Below are 14,467 nucleotides of genomic sequence, written 5' to 3' on the forward strand. Positions count from 1 at the left end.
GAAAGAAGAACGAACTGGGGAGGAGGGTGGAGAAAACAGTGCAACAATGAATGAATGAAAACCCAAAATCTCTGTAAATGTTCATTAAAACGAATAAAATTTAATAATAATAATAAAAAAGGACAGGATTGCTGTTGTTGTTGTTATGTGCCATCAAGTCGCTTGTGACTCATAGTGACCCTATGTACAACAGCCCTAAACTCTGCTCTGTCCTGTGCCAATCACACTGTCTCTGACACTCCCATCCTGATTATCCCAGTCACTGAATCAATCCACTTCATAGACAGGATAGAAAGATCAAAATGGATGCCAGAAGAGATTCTGAAATTTGCTCTCGAATGTGAAGAAACTAATGTGAAAGGAAGAAATGATATAAAATTTAAAAATACAAAGAAAGGGATAGAGTTGGAGGGAGGGGTGAATTTTGGATAGAACAAAAATCTTTTGAAAGTGATGGAAATGCTTGTTATCTTTATTATAATGTTTGGTTTACTTGTGTGTGTTGTTCTTGTTGTTATGTGCCATCAAGTTGCCTGTGATTCATAATGACCCTATGTATAACAGCTCTGAAACCTGCTCTATCCTAAGCCAACCTTATTGTCTCTCACATACCTACTCCCATTACCCTAGTCACTTAGTCAATCCATCTCATCAAGTGTCTTTCGCACTTGTGCTGTCCCTCCACCCTTCCTAGCATGATGTCCTTCTCCAAGGACTTGTCCCTCCTTCCAACATGCCCAAAGCATGTCAGATGGAGCTTCAGAATCCTTGCCTTCAAAGAGCAGCATGGTTTCACTCTCTCCAGGATGAACCTGTTTGTTCTCCTAGCAGTCCATGGTATATTCAATACTCTTCTCCTGCACCGCAGCTCAAAGGCATCAATTCTTCTATTATCCCTAGCCATTGTCCAACTTTCTGATGCATAGCATGTGATTGTGAAGACCATGGATCAGTAACACCTTAGTCTCCAGACTAACCTCATTGTTTTTCAGTACTCTGGAAATGTCCCTGACAGTAGACTTTCCCAGTGCAATTCACCTTTTGATTTTCTGGCTGCTGGTACCAAGAGTGTTGATTGTACAGGTAAGCAAATTGAAGCTGTTAACAATCTCAATCTCTTCACCGTCTGTCATGATGCTGTCAAAAGGCCCAGTGGTGAGAATCTGTTTTCTTGATGTTGAGCCTAATCCATACTGAAGACTGCAGTCCCTGACCTTCTGCTGCAAGCTCTTCAGTTTCTCCTCAGTTTCAGCAAGCAGGGTTGTGTCATTTGCATAAAGCAGGTTGATGACTCTTCCACCAATCCTGATGCCACACTCATCCTCATAGAGCCCAGTCTCCTGGATCATCTGTTCTGCATATAGGTTGAAAAGGTATGGAGATAGGACACATTCCTGTCATACACCCTTCCCAGTTTTAAACTACACAGTGTTCCCTTGCTCTGTTCTGAGGACTGCCTCCTGGTCCAAGTATAAGCAAAAGCAAAATCAAGTGTTCTGGGAGTCCCATTCTTCCCAGAGTCAGCCACGGTTTGTTGTGATTCACACAATCAAATGCTTTTGTGTGTATAGTCGATGAAACACAAATAGACATTCCTCTGGTATTCTCTGCTTTCAGCCAAGATCCATTTAACATTAGCTATAATATCCCTAGCGCCACGACCTCTTCTAAAGCCAGCCTGCACATCTAGCAGTTCTCTGTTGATGTGCTGTTCCAGTTGGTTTTTGATAATTTTCAGCAGAATCTTGCTTGCATGTGGTAGGAATGATATTGTTTGATGATTTCAGCACTCCGTTGGGTCTCTTTTCTTTGGAATGGGAACAAATATGGATTTCTTCTAGTCAGTTGTCCAGGTGGTTGTCCTCCAGATTTCTTGGCACAACAAATAGATTTGTCCTGGAGAGAGTGAAACCAGACTGCTCTTTGGAGGTAAGGATTCTGAAGCTTCATCTGACATACTTTGGGCATGTTGCAAGGAGAGACTAGTCTTTGGAGAGGGACATCATACTTGGGAGGTTGGTGGGGCAGCATGAGAGCATGAGAGAGGAAGACCCTCCATGAGATGGACTGGCCTAGTGATTGGCTAAGGATAGAGCAGGGTTAAGACCTATTGTACATAGGGTCCCCATGCGTCACACTGCACATAACAAAAACAGCCATGCCTTATTATTTTTTAAAAATTTTATTATTTTTTTGTATATATTGTCAAATTGGACATGACTGATACAGGAGGAGATTGCCTCTCCTTCTCCAGCAGAGGATCTGGTGAATTCAAACCATATACCTCTGGAAATTTAGTGCAACTTCTTGCCACTCGGCCACCAGAACTATATTTTTAATTACTATTATTCTCAATATTTTCCCTACAATGTTACAATAGATAACCTTGTGTATTACTTTTTGAATATTTTTGGAAATGACTTTTCAAAATAAGTTAGTATATGTGTGAATACTGTCAAGTTAGTCAAACTCAAAGCCCACACTCATTGCCTTCAAGTCAGAAGTGATTCAGCCAACACTCCTGTGGGTTTTCAGAGGCTGTAAATCTCCCAAGAGGTGATGGCCTATCACCTGTCTTTTCACCTCAAAGCAGCTGGTGAGTTCAAACCCCATACCTTTAGCATTTGAATCCCTACCTCCTTGACCACTAGAGCTCTTGTGGTTACTAGATGTTGTAATTTTCCTTCCCATGTTGTTGTTGGTTGCTGTCAAGTTAAGCACAAATCATAGCGATCCTATGAGCGAAAGACCTGAAGCCTTTCTTAACTATTGTCGTTTCCCAAAGTTCATAGAGTTTCCAGAGGCATGTTGTTCGGGAAGTGGATGCCACTGGGCTAATTTCCTCTCGCACTATGGTGGCCGGAAGCTCTGGTGGTCTAGTGGTTAGAAGCTGTGCTGTAATCCCAAAGACACGTGATTTGAATTGCTCCCCTGCGATTAACTGCCTCTGAAAACCCGCGGGAGTGTCAGCTATGAGTCAGTTCTGACTCGATGGTACACAACAACAACAATCACAACCATATGTGAGTGCCTAGTTTCCCATATCCGTGTCAACAGAATGATTGTTGACGCTTTTGAAATGTTGCCAATCTCATAGGTACAAGAGGGTGTCAGTGTCGTTTTAATTGGCCTTTCTCTAATTTATTATCTTTTAAATCAACTTAATGGCCATTTGTATAACTTGGGTATTGCTTGTTTATTTGTTCTTTGGTTTAGTGCCTGCTTGGGCTTCTTTCCTCCCATTTTTATGAGTTATTTATATGCTAGGGATATCAGCCTTTCATCTGTGATCTCCTTTGCAAATATTTTCCCTGGATGCAATGTGCCTTTTGTCTTTATTTATGGTGATTGTAGCTATGCAAAAGTGGTTTTTTAAAAGATGTGCTTGAATTCATCCACATTTTAATTTATCATGTTTGGATACTGAGTCATAATGAGAAAGCCAATCTTACTCCCAGAATCACCCCGTTTTCCTTTAGTAGTTGTATAACTTCATTTCTTTCATCCTTGTTTGACTGATTTGCAGTTTATTCTTGAGTATTGCATGAGGTATGGTTCCAATTTTGTTCTTTTGCAAATGGTTATCCAATGGTTTAATCATGTATTATAAAGACCCTTTCCCTCCTCCTTTGAGGGACCATCTTTATAATACACTAACTTTCTTCCTGCATTGGATTTATTTCTGTATCTTCCACTTTTTGTTTTTCTGGTCTATTAATGCTGCAGTATCACACTGTGTTAATTATAGAGAGAGCCTCTCTGTTTTAATTTCTGTTATCATATTTCATGTTTTGCATTTACTCTACATTATTTTTTTTCTTTCTCCCCCTCCATCAGCTAGATAGAATTTTCTTATGTTTATTTAAAAGTCATAACTCCTAATTTTAGTCTTATGGTGAGTACATAAAATTTAAGACCCGTACTTTATTTATCAGATAATGTTTTAGCTTCCTGGGTTTTATAAGTATGCTTTTTAAAAAACGTTTTTGTTTAATTCTTGATTTTTTTCATTTTGTTGTGGTTTTAAGTTATATATGTGAAGGAGGTCTCTGGTATGCAGAGGATTTAAATGACCAACCACTGGCAGAAAAGATGGGCCTGCAAAGTGACCCCAGCCGACCTTGAAAGCCAGCTCTGGTGATCTGCTTCCAGAAGGTCACATCCTTACAAATGAGTCACTTGGAGCAGGCCTACCCTGTGCACAGGGCTGGAGTCACCGGGAATGGTAACAGGCTCACCAGCAATGAAAAGCCAGAGAAACAGCAAGCTTTTATAAATAGTCTGTTCATTCTTCCCTCTTCTTTTGCTCTGGTTGTCTGACACTGTTTCTCTTTTTAGTGGAATAGTCTTAAGACCAATGGTGTTTTAAAAACTGGATTTTGTTTCATAAATCTTTGAGGTCTTGCATACCTGAGAACATAGGGTGGCTCTCTGACACGTAAATGACAGTTTGATTGGATAGAAAAGTCTACATTCTGTGTTCTTTTCCATCAATACTTTGAAGATATTTCTCTGTACCTAATATATGATGTTAAGGAGTATGATGAAATCGGAATCTTTACCGTTTCAGCTGACTGCTCTTTCTTTCTGGAAACTTTAGAACTTTTCCCCCTGTTTCTTTGATGCTCAATTTCCACTAAGACATGCCTTGATGTAGGCTCTTCCTTCTCTATACTGCGTGGCACTGTGCATGTCCTTTTAATCTGAGGTCTTTTATCTTTTCCTGACTTTTTCAAATTCTTCCTCTCCTTCAACCTTTCTTATCTTCATGGAATCCCAGTATTTAAAGGAAATTGGTACTTTTGTTTACTTTCAATCACTTAGCTTCACACACACACACACACACACACACACACTTTTAAATAACACAATCTTTTCATCTATTCTTGCTGTTTCCTGAGAGAATTCCTTAACATAATTTTCCAACTAGTTTCCTTCTACTCATTTCAACTATTGTTTTTTTAGTTTATCCAAACAAGTGAAAATGGTTTATTAAGGTAATGTAAAGGAGGTATGGTTGGTGAAAGATTGGCTGTGTGCAAAGTTAAAGTGAAAAAAAGGGGGAGACCCAAAGTCAGAGGTGGATTCAAACCTTAAGGCATGCTTACAGGAGGAGAGAGAGCCCCTGCTAGTCCCTGGCTCCCAGTCTCCTGAGTCTGGTTGTACCCAAGTCCCGCCTAGGGACCTGTGGGATTGGTCGGGGTATTTTTAGTATAAAGTATTACTATTTCTTTCTTTTGTCTTCTTTGACAAGCTTCAGTGTCCTCAGTACCATTTCTTCGCTGAAGATATTTATAATGCTTCAAGAGCCCTGGTGTCCTAGTGGGTTACACAATTAGGTTGCTCACTGAAAGGCCAGCAGTTCAAATCCACCTTTCACTCTGAGGGAGAAAGATGTCTACAGTCTGTTCTAAAGATTTACTGCCTGGGTTGCAATTGACTCAATGACGATGGGATTTATGACACACACGCTTTAAATTCTTGTTTTGTTCCTTCTACTTTTGTGCTTCATGGGATGTACACTCTTCAGCATGTAGCCTTCCTTTTAGAAGGATAAACTATATCCCTCAAAGTAAAATTGTTTTGGTCTGTAAATGAATGTTCCCTTGGTATATCACTTACTGTCCCTGGCACGACTGTTGAGGAAAGCCTTAAGACCTAGGTTTTGATTTCTGGTGGATTTAAGAGAGAGGATGTATGATAGGGCAGAGGACCCTTCATCCCACAGAAACCTTGTTGGCTTGTCCCAGTAACCTACCTTCACTTCACCTTTCCCACTTAGGGCTCCCTTTTCATTCTCCAGGGAGCCTGGGTGGTCTCATGGGTAAGGAGCTGCTCCCTCATCCCACAGAAGGAAGGTGGGCCGTCTCTTCCTGTGCAATTTACAGTCTCGGAAATCCTGGTGGAAGGCCAGCTATGAGACAGCTCTGACGTGACAACAATGAGTGGGTGAGTGAGTCTCCATTCTCCAGGTGGTGCAGAGTTAACAAACCCGTTAATGTAAAGATTGGTGGTTTGAGTCCATCCAGAGCATCTCATAAGAAGGGCCTAGTGATCTAGTTCTGAAAAAGGAGCTGCTGAAGACACTGTGGACTCAGCTCTGCTCTGACACACTCGGGCCATCATGAGTCAGAGTCACTCTACGTGACTGCTTGGCTTCAGTGTTCCTCTCGTGCTGTTCTACTCCTTTGTCTGATCTTTGGAAGAATCAGACATCAAAGGTGGATCCTTTGTAGCTCCTCCAGCCCTTAGGGTTTAAAGGCTAGGAGCACGAACCCTCTCTTAGCCTGATGCTTGCAGCTTCCCTGAGCTGCTCGCTGGAGAACACTTATCCATCCTTCAAATACTCCTTTTTAAAAAAAGGGAAAAAAAATTTAAACCTTTTTTAAAAAAAAATTAAGGCTGGTTTGCTTACAAATTTCATACACATTATTTTTCACACTGGATTTTTCCCCCTTTCCTTTACCCACCCCCCTCTCCACCCATCAAACCATGTGACCCTATGTTTACCTCCCCATCCTCTCCCCTCTGCTTCCCCCCCCTTGGATCCTCACACTTGTTCTATATTAATGATCTTATACAGTATTTGTCTTTGTGAGACCAAGTTAGTTCGCTCAGCTTAATGCCCTTCAGTTTCTCCTAAGTGAGATGTTGTTGTTATTGTTAAGTGCCGTTGAGTCAGAAGTGACTCATAGTGACCCTATGAATGAGAGACCTGGACACCAGTATAACTTTTGTCCTTTCTCCAGGTCATATGGTTTCCAGAGACAAGCTATTATGGAAGTGGATGCTACTTCTGCTTCCAAGCTTGATTTAATCAGGGAGCTCCACCAGACACTGTCCGCCAGGGGTAACCATTATCGCATTTGACACACCAGTGTCACAGTGTTCAGCCTCACAGCAACCATGAGTTACCTCTGTACATTAAGTGGACATACCAGGGTTATATGACCTAGAAGAATGTTTCACCAAAAACTAAAAAAGCAGGTCTGAGGGCCATGGATTAGAGTCACCAACCTTTGGCTTGGGATCATGACTTTCTGTCTGGTAGGCCAACTGATCTCTCTCTATGCTGTTGTTGTTAAATGCCATCGAGTCGGAGATGACTCATAGCGACCCTATGAACGAAAGACCTGTATGCTGGTATAACTTTCCTCCTTTCTCCAGGTCCATAGGGTTTCCAGAGGTAAGCTATTACAGAAGTGGATAGTAATAGTTAGAGAGTAATTTACAAAATGATTGCTCCTGCATGCTGCGTAGTATTCTATCATGTGAATGTATCATAACTTCTCCATCAATTTTTTTGTGGTTGGCCATTTGGTCTGTTTGCATGTTCTTGCAATGGCGAATAATGCTGCTATGAACATTGCTGTACAAGTCTTTGTTTGTGCCTCAGTTCTCATATCCTTCAAATATTCTTCCTCTCTACCTACGTACACATCTGTTTCATTGCTTGCATTGGGTTCTCTTCATCAAAACCTATAGGGTTATTCTTCAAACTTTGTTAAACGACCATTTTCTCTCTGCATCACTATTTATGTTTCTCTCTCCCTGGCTTGAGAGTGGGTGCCCCCACAGCTGGGGTGTGGAATCCTTTTCTGTGGCCTGGTGGATGTTGAGTTCAGTTGAATAATGCAAGTTAAAAAGAGGTAATGCTTTTAAAACAGGCTTTGGTTTTTTTTTTGTTGTTTTTGTTTTTTTTTTTCAATTTGAAAGCACTGTTTTATTAACTGACCAGATTACAAAAAAGAATCATGGCTGATACCTTAGTTCATTCTTCTGATAAGTCTGTTGATCTGGTCTTCCCGGTTGCCAGCATCTCCACCTTCTACAAAATGAGTGGACTTTTTCTTCATTCCACCTCGTGGAGAAGATAATTTGAATGGCCACAAGAAGTTGTTTGCTTCCTTGAAGTGTTTGCCAACAGTATAGATCTCATGAATCAGATCCTCCATGCAGATGATGCCATATTGGTTTTTTTTTTTAGATTGAGATTTTAATGAAAGTTTATAAAGAACTTGGATTTCTATTCATTCATTGTTGTATATTTTCCTCCCTGCCCACCCCTCCCCCCATTAGTTTTTTTTTTAAGTTCTTTCATTGTTATACAGTCCGTCCCTGCCCCCGACCACTTTACTATGCAGCTCTTATTCTGGACTCTTGTCATGCCAATAATATCTAATCATTTATTCTTTTTATAGAGTTCTCTCATCTGTTTCAATCAATGCCATGTACATTATTTATCCCCTTAAAAAGAGGGGGGTTTTTTTTGTTTTTCTTTTAAGAAGAAAAACACCATTTGTGTTTTAGGAGATGGAAAGATTTCTAAAGGTGATATCTGAGAGTTTTGAGAGAGAGAGAAAAGCACTTGGGATGGAGAAAATGCAACGAATGAAGATATAATGATGGGGATTTGCAGGGGCTTTACTTTTATTTTGAGCAGAAATCGATCTTTAAACTTCTGTGTAAGCCTTTTGTTTAGTGCCTTGACAATAATCAACCCTGAGAATTAACTGCATGCTGTTGTTGTTATGTGCCGTCAAGTTGCTTGCAACTTGTAGTGACCCTAAGTACAGTATCTCTGAACCCTGCTCTATCCTGAGCAGACTTCATTGTCCCTGACATACCTACCCCATTACCTCAGTTACTGAGAATAAAGTCTCTCTCTGCTCTAACTTCCCTAGGAAGCTGGATGGCCCATGGTAATGGAAGACTTCAAGTAAGGATGAAAAGTATTCGTTTTTGGTTCAGACATTAGAAATTTACAGTGCATCACACCCTGTACCAGCTAAGGTCCCCATAGTGATAACTCTAGCAAGAGGTGGATTTAAGGACTGGTGCCTTCGTGATAAGGAATTGCACTGTCAACCCAATGATTGTTGTTGTTGTTATGTGCCATCGAATTGCTTGTGACTCATAGCAACCCTATGTACAACAGCCCTAAACTCTGCTCTGTCAAGATGGGCAATCTCCTCCCTAGAGATTTACTGCCTCTGAAAAATCTGCTGGAGGGTCAGCTATGGGTTGATTTTGACACAACAGTACCCAACAACAACAGGCTGTTAGAAAACTAACTGGTAGATCCTGTCCCTTATTCTGAAGAGACAAAGGGGGATGGGCTCTCCCCATAGGAGGGATCAGGCATCCAGTTAGAACACTGTTGTCTCTAGAAGCATTGTCAAGTTTGCATGCACATACACGCATGTTTGTGTGTGTACATGTGTGTTTATGTTGTCTAAAACACACCTCATTGCTGTCATGTCATAACCAATTCATAGCTGACCCTCTAGCCAGTTTTCAGGAGGCTGTAAATCTCAAGAGAGGAGATTCTCCATTTTTGAGGAGTTGCTGGTGGATTTGAACCACAAAGAGAAGTACTTCCTTTGGCTCAGCAGTGCAAGTTCCTGAGGACTACGCCAGTCCAGTAGTCCTGTCTGTGTTGTAGGAGGGCGATAAAGCCGCTGTTCTCTTTGTTCCTGTCCTCTAGTGTTCTCAACAAGGACATAGAGCAGGGTGTACAAGAATGGAGTTGGAATGAGTCTGCAGGAACAAAGTACAGTATCTCTGGCATACACCGTTGCCTCACATTGAATTCTCAAAATAACCATATGAGAGCATTTTAAGACTAATGACAGTGCAGTGGGTTCCTTATTGGTCTGCTGACCAGAAAGCCGATGGTTTGAATCACCAAGCCCTCTAAGAGAGAAAGATGGGCAGTCATAAAGATTTATAGCCTTGAAAACGGAGGTTAGACTTGATTCAACGGTAGGGAGTTGGTAGTTTCTGTTTTTCCAAGTGGCACAAATGATTTGTGCTTGGCATCTAATGAAAAAGTTGACGGTTCTAGCCCACTCAACAGTTCTGCAGCAGAAAGGCCTGACAATCTGCTTCATAATGATCACAGCCACAAAAACCTGTGGAGACCAGTCCTACACTGACACACAGGATTGTCATGACCTGGAATTGACTCTACAGCAAAAAGTTTGGTGTTTTGGTGATTGTAGAGAAAAAGAGGACTCGAGAGGTTGATTTAACCAGGATCAGGCAGCTGTGGGCTCTTTATTGCTTATGGAGTTGTTGTTCTGTGTGTTTGAGTGGTGGGGTGGGTAGATGGTGAGGACAGGAGGGCACATAACAGGCTGAAGCCCTCACAGAACTCTACAATGGAATTGCTGGAACGGGACAAGGGGACAGGGTGGGACCAGCCCTGTGGGTCAGGAACTGGATCCTTAGGCGGGGAGATGGTGGTGGTGGGGAGCAGTCAGCTGAAGCAGAGGTTCTCACCTTTTTCAGTCTCAGGATTCTTTCATACTCTTCAAAAGTATTGAGGACTCCAAAAAGCTTTGGTTTGTGTGGGTTCTATTTATCACTATTGTCTGATTAGAAATTACAGCCAGAATTGAAAACCATTGATTTATCAACTTACTTAAAAATAACAACAAATCTGTCTGATGTTACGATAAAGAACATGTTTTTATGAAAAAAAAAATATTTTCCAAACAAAAAAAATTATTAGTAACGAGAATGCCATCGTTCCCCATTTCCCTCCCCCACATTTCTTTTATGTCTGACTTAATAGAAGACAGCTGGACTCTCACATCTGTTTCTGCAGTCAATCTGTTGTGATATGTTGTTTTGGTTGAAATATGGGAGGAAAATCTGGCCTCATCAGCTCTGTAGCTAAAGAAGGTAGGAGTTCTTTAATAGCTTTTTCAGATAATTGTAAATAGTTTTCTTTGATCCTTGTTTATTTCCTTTAAACTCATAAATGGTCGTTTTGTACAGGTGGTTTAGAATGTGGAATTTGAAATGAAATCAAGAAACGTTTTATACTGTGTGATAATACGTTGGTGGTTCTCGCACTTCAAATGATTATTTCTATGTGTAGTCTTGCAATACACACTGAATAGATATTGCTTTATTGAGTTACGCACATCTTCCAAATGTTGACACATTTGATTATAACTCTTTGTCATCGAGTCCACTCTTCCTTGTAGTGACCCGGCCAGACAGAGCAGAACTGCCCCGTAGAGTCTCCGAGGTGTCTCCGTTTATGGAAGGAAGTGGTCACATTTTTCTTGACAAAGCAGCTGATGGGTTTCAACTGCTAACCTTTCAGTTAGCTGCCCAACGTTTTAACCAAGATTTCTTAATTTTATTACACAGACTCAGAAAAAAAAAATCCCAATTATCACTACCAATACTGACCTCATCAAGGATGATTTTCAATACTGCGAAGCTGTCAAGTTCGTGGTGGTGGGTGCAGATTTTCCAAAATTCCCATTTGCACATGGAAGCTAAAATGTGGTCATCAGCTAAAAATATTGGCAATTGTTTTTCTTGAAGTGACAGGCTAACTTGTTCATTTAAAAGACAATTTTCTGTCAAAAATGCATAGCTAAATAATCTTAGGTTATCATTTGTTCTTTCAAATGGTTTTATAGATTGAATTGTGTCTTCTCAAAAGAAATGTTAAAGTCTTAAGGCTTGTCCCAGTGGATGTGACCTTGTTTAGAAACATAGTCTTTCTTCAAAAATAGTTAATAAGGCCATATAGGAGGAGGGAGAGTCCTAATATAGAACAAGCCTGGAAGCAGGAGTGGCATCCACTTCTGAAATGGCTTGCCCCTGGAAACTCTATGAACAATGCTCAGGCCTTTTGTTCACAGGGTCACTATGAGTTGTCTATGACCCGACGACACCTAACAACAATAACAACGATGACAAAGAGAGATTACGTTGGCCTAGTGGACAGAAAGTTGTGCTACCAAGCCCATGGTGGGGGATTTTAATATGTGGCCCTCAAGCTTGGTTCAGATTGGGTTTTTGTTAAACATTCTTCTAAGTGGTATAGCACTGGTCTGTGCATTGCTGTACAGAGGTAACTCGTGGTTGATGTGATGCTGAACACTGTGACACTGATGTGTGAAATGTGAAAAAGGTTACCCATGGTGATAGTGTTTGGTGGAGCTCCCCGATTAAAACAAGCCTGGAAGCAGGAATGGCAGATATATTAAAAAACTCTTGTATGACCTTATTAAGATGTCTACCTTAATAAGGTAAGGGTGAGCAATCTCCTTCCATGCAATTAACGGCCTCTGAAAACCCACTGGAGGGTCAGCTATGGTCAGTTCCAACTCGACAGTACACAACATCAACAACAACACTGTATATAAAGCAGCTCTGGTGGCCTAATGGGTAGGGAGTTGTTGTGCCAACCCCAAAGCAGGCAGTTTGAATCTATCAGCTGCATCAAGGGAGAAAGATGAGCAATTTCTTTTTCATGTACTTTACTGTCTCTGAAAACTCACTAGAAGGTGTTGGTTCTGAGTTCACAACAGTGAGTTTTATATATTGTTTTCACGTGCCATTGAGTCGTATATGACTCATAGCAACCCTATGAATGAAAGACCTGAACACTTGTGTAACTTTCATTGTTTCTTTAAGTTCATAGAGTTTCCAGAGATATATTTGTATTGTGTGTGCTGTGTGTATTTTGTTGTTATGTGCCATGGAGTTGGAAATTACTAACAGATTTCCTGTCTTTCTCTTGAGCAACAGCTGGTGAATTCGAACCTCTTTCCTCAGGGTTGACAGTGCAACTCTCTACACACTTAGACACCAGAACTCTGTGAATTGGTGCTGACTATAGGGTACTATCCACTGGGCGTCCAAGGCTGTAAATGTATTTTTTTAAAAATGATTTATTTTTTAATACATTGTTTTTCACAAAAGATCCTTCCCATTTCCTTCACCCTCCCCATCGAATTGTGCAACCCTATGATTAACACCTAACCCCCCCCTCCCCACCCATCCTCAGCCCTCTGTTTCCATCCACACCCCCTCTTGGATTCTCATACTCATTCTGAAATAATGGTTTTATATCATATTAGTCCCTGTGGGACTGAGTTAGTTCACTCAGCATAATGCTTTCCAGTCATTCTCAAGTTAGGTAATAATTTACAAAATCTTTGCTCCTGCGTGCTGCATAGTATTCCATTGTATGAATGCACCACAACTTCTCAATCCATTCATTTGTGGTTGGACATTTGGGCTGTTTCCATGGTCTTGTGATGGTGAATAATGCTACTATGAATATTTGTGTACAAGTCTCCATTTGAGCCTCATTTTCTTAAGTTCTCATTTTCTTGGGGTCTATTCCAAGCAATGGAATAGCTGGGTCATATGGAATTTCTATGTTCAGCTTTTTGAAGAAGAGCCAAACTGCCTTCTAGAATGGTTGTGCCTTTTTTATAATCCCACCAACAATGTATAAGAGTTCCTATCTCCTCACATCCTCTCCAACACAAGTCTGTAAATCTTAATGGGAGCTAACTTTCTTCTTTCTTCTGTGGAGTAACTGGTGAATTTGAATCATAACTGTGGTAAAATGAACTAAGTAATACAACCCTTCCTCCCATAGTCTTCAATTTTGTGATTCTAGCCTCTTTGTCTATGCTTAAGACCTCATTCAAGGATGAGTTAGTTATTGTATCAAGGAGACAATATTTAGAGAGAAATATAAGCCCCACCTTATTAGAAGGTATTACCCAAGTTGCTACCTTTAGTTCTTCTAGAGTGTGGTTTATGGTCCTGAAATCCTAATAAAGGAAGCTCCATGCTTGTTGGCTTGGGACACTGCATCTAACCTGACCCAGCTGTCTGACATCTGTCAGCCCACAGCCACTCCTGGATCATCGTTCACCAGTCTCTGCGATGATGACATACAGTGGTCTACATAATCCACAATCCCATTAGCCATTTCCCTCATGGCTTCTGAGTCTCTGTGAGACCTTTCAGCAAGTCACAGACCCCCCAAGACATAGACTAGAGCATGAGGACTGAAAGAAGGAGGAATAATTACTCTCTGAGATGATGGAGTGGGACAGAAGTTTAGACATTTGGAATATTGTTTAACTTTTGTCTTAAAGGAACTCATCATTGTGCAGAGAATTATTTGTGTATGGACCTTGTGGTTAGCCTCAGAGCACTTACATAGCTGGGGTCTTATAAAAGGAGGAGAGACATGGAGAGACACACCCATGGGAGAGGTGCCATAAGAATGTACATCTGGGGAGATCCAAGATGGCGGCAGAGGCAGAGACAGCGTGGTGAACTGCAGGAGCAGCTAACCACTTAAAGCAGGGCCATTATGGTCTTCCACAGACTTCGGCTTATCGATAATTGAACACTTAAACAGTTGATGACTGGACCTCAGTGAAGATCAAGGCTCAACAACAGGAATTCAAGGATTCCCAAGGAGAAATGGGTGAGTCTCGTGGCTCCCAACCCCCTCCCACAGAGCTCACTCTGTGCCACACAGCCACTGCAGCTCCATGAGGCTTCCACAGCCGGAATGAATGGATTCCCTCACCCAGGATGGATGCTGGGCACCGGCCCTCCTCAAGACTGGTACAGCAAAGCCACCACACTGCCGCAAGGTGGACTTGTTCTGGAGAGAATTCTT

This window comes from Elephantulus edwardii, unplaced genomic scaffold, assembly GCF_000299155.1.
Source record: "Elephantulus edwardii isolate Elephantulus edwardi_28Jun2011 unplaced genomic scaffold, EleEdw1.0 scaffold00063, whole genome shotgun sequence".
In the NCBI taxonomy this organism is placed as follows: Eukaryota; Metazoa; Chordata; class Mammalia; order Macroscelidea; family Macroscelididae; genus Elephantulus; species Elephantulus edwardii.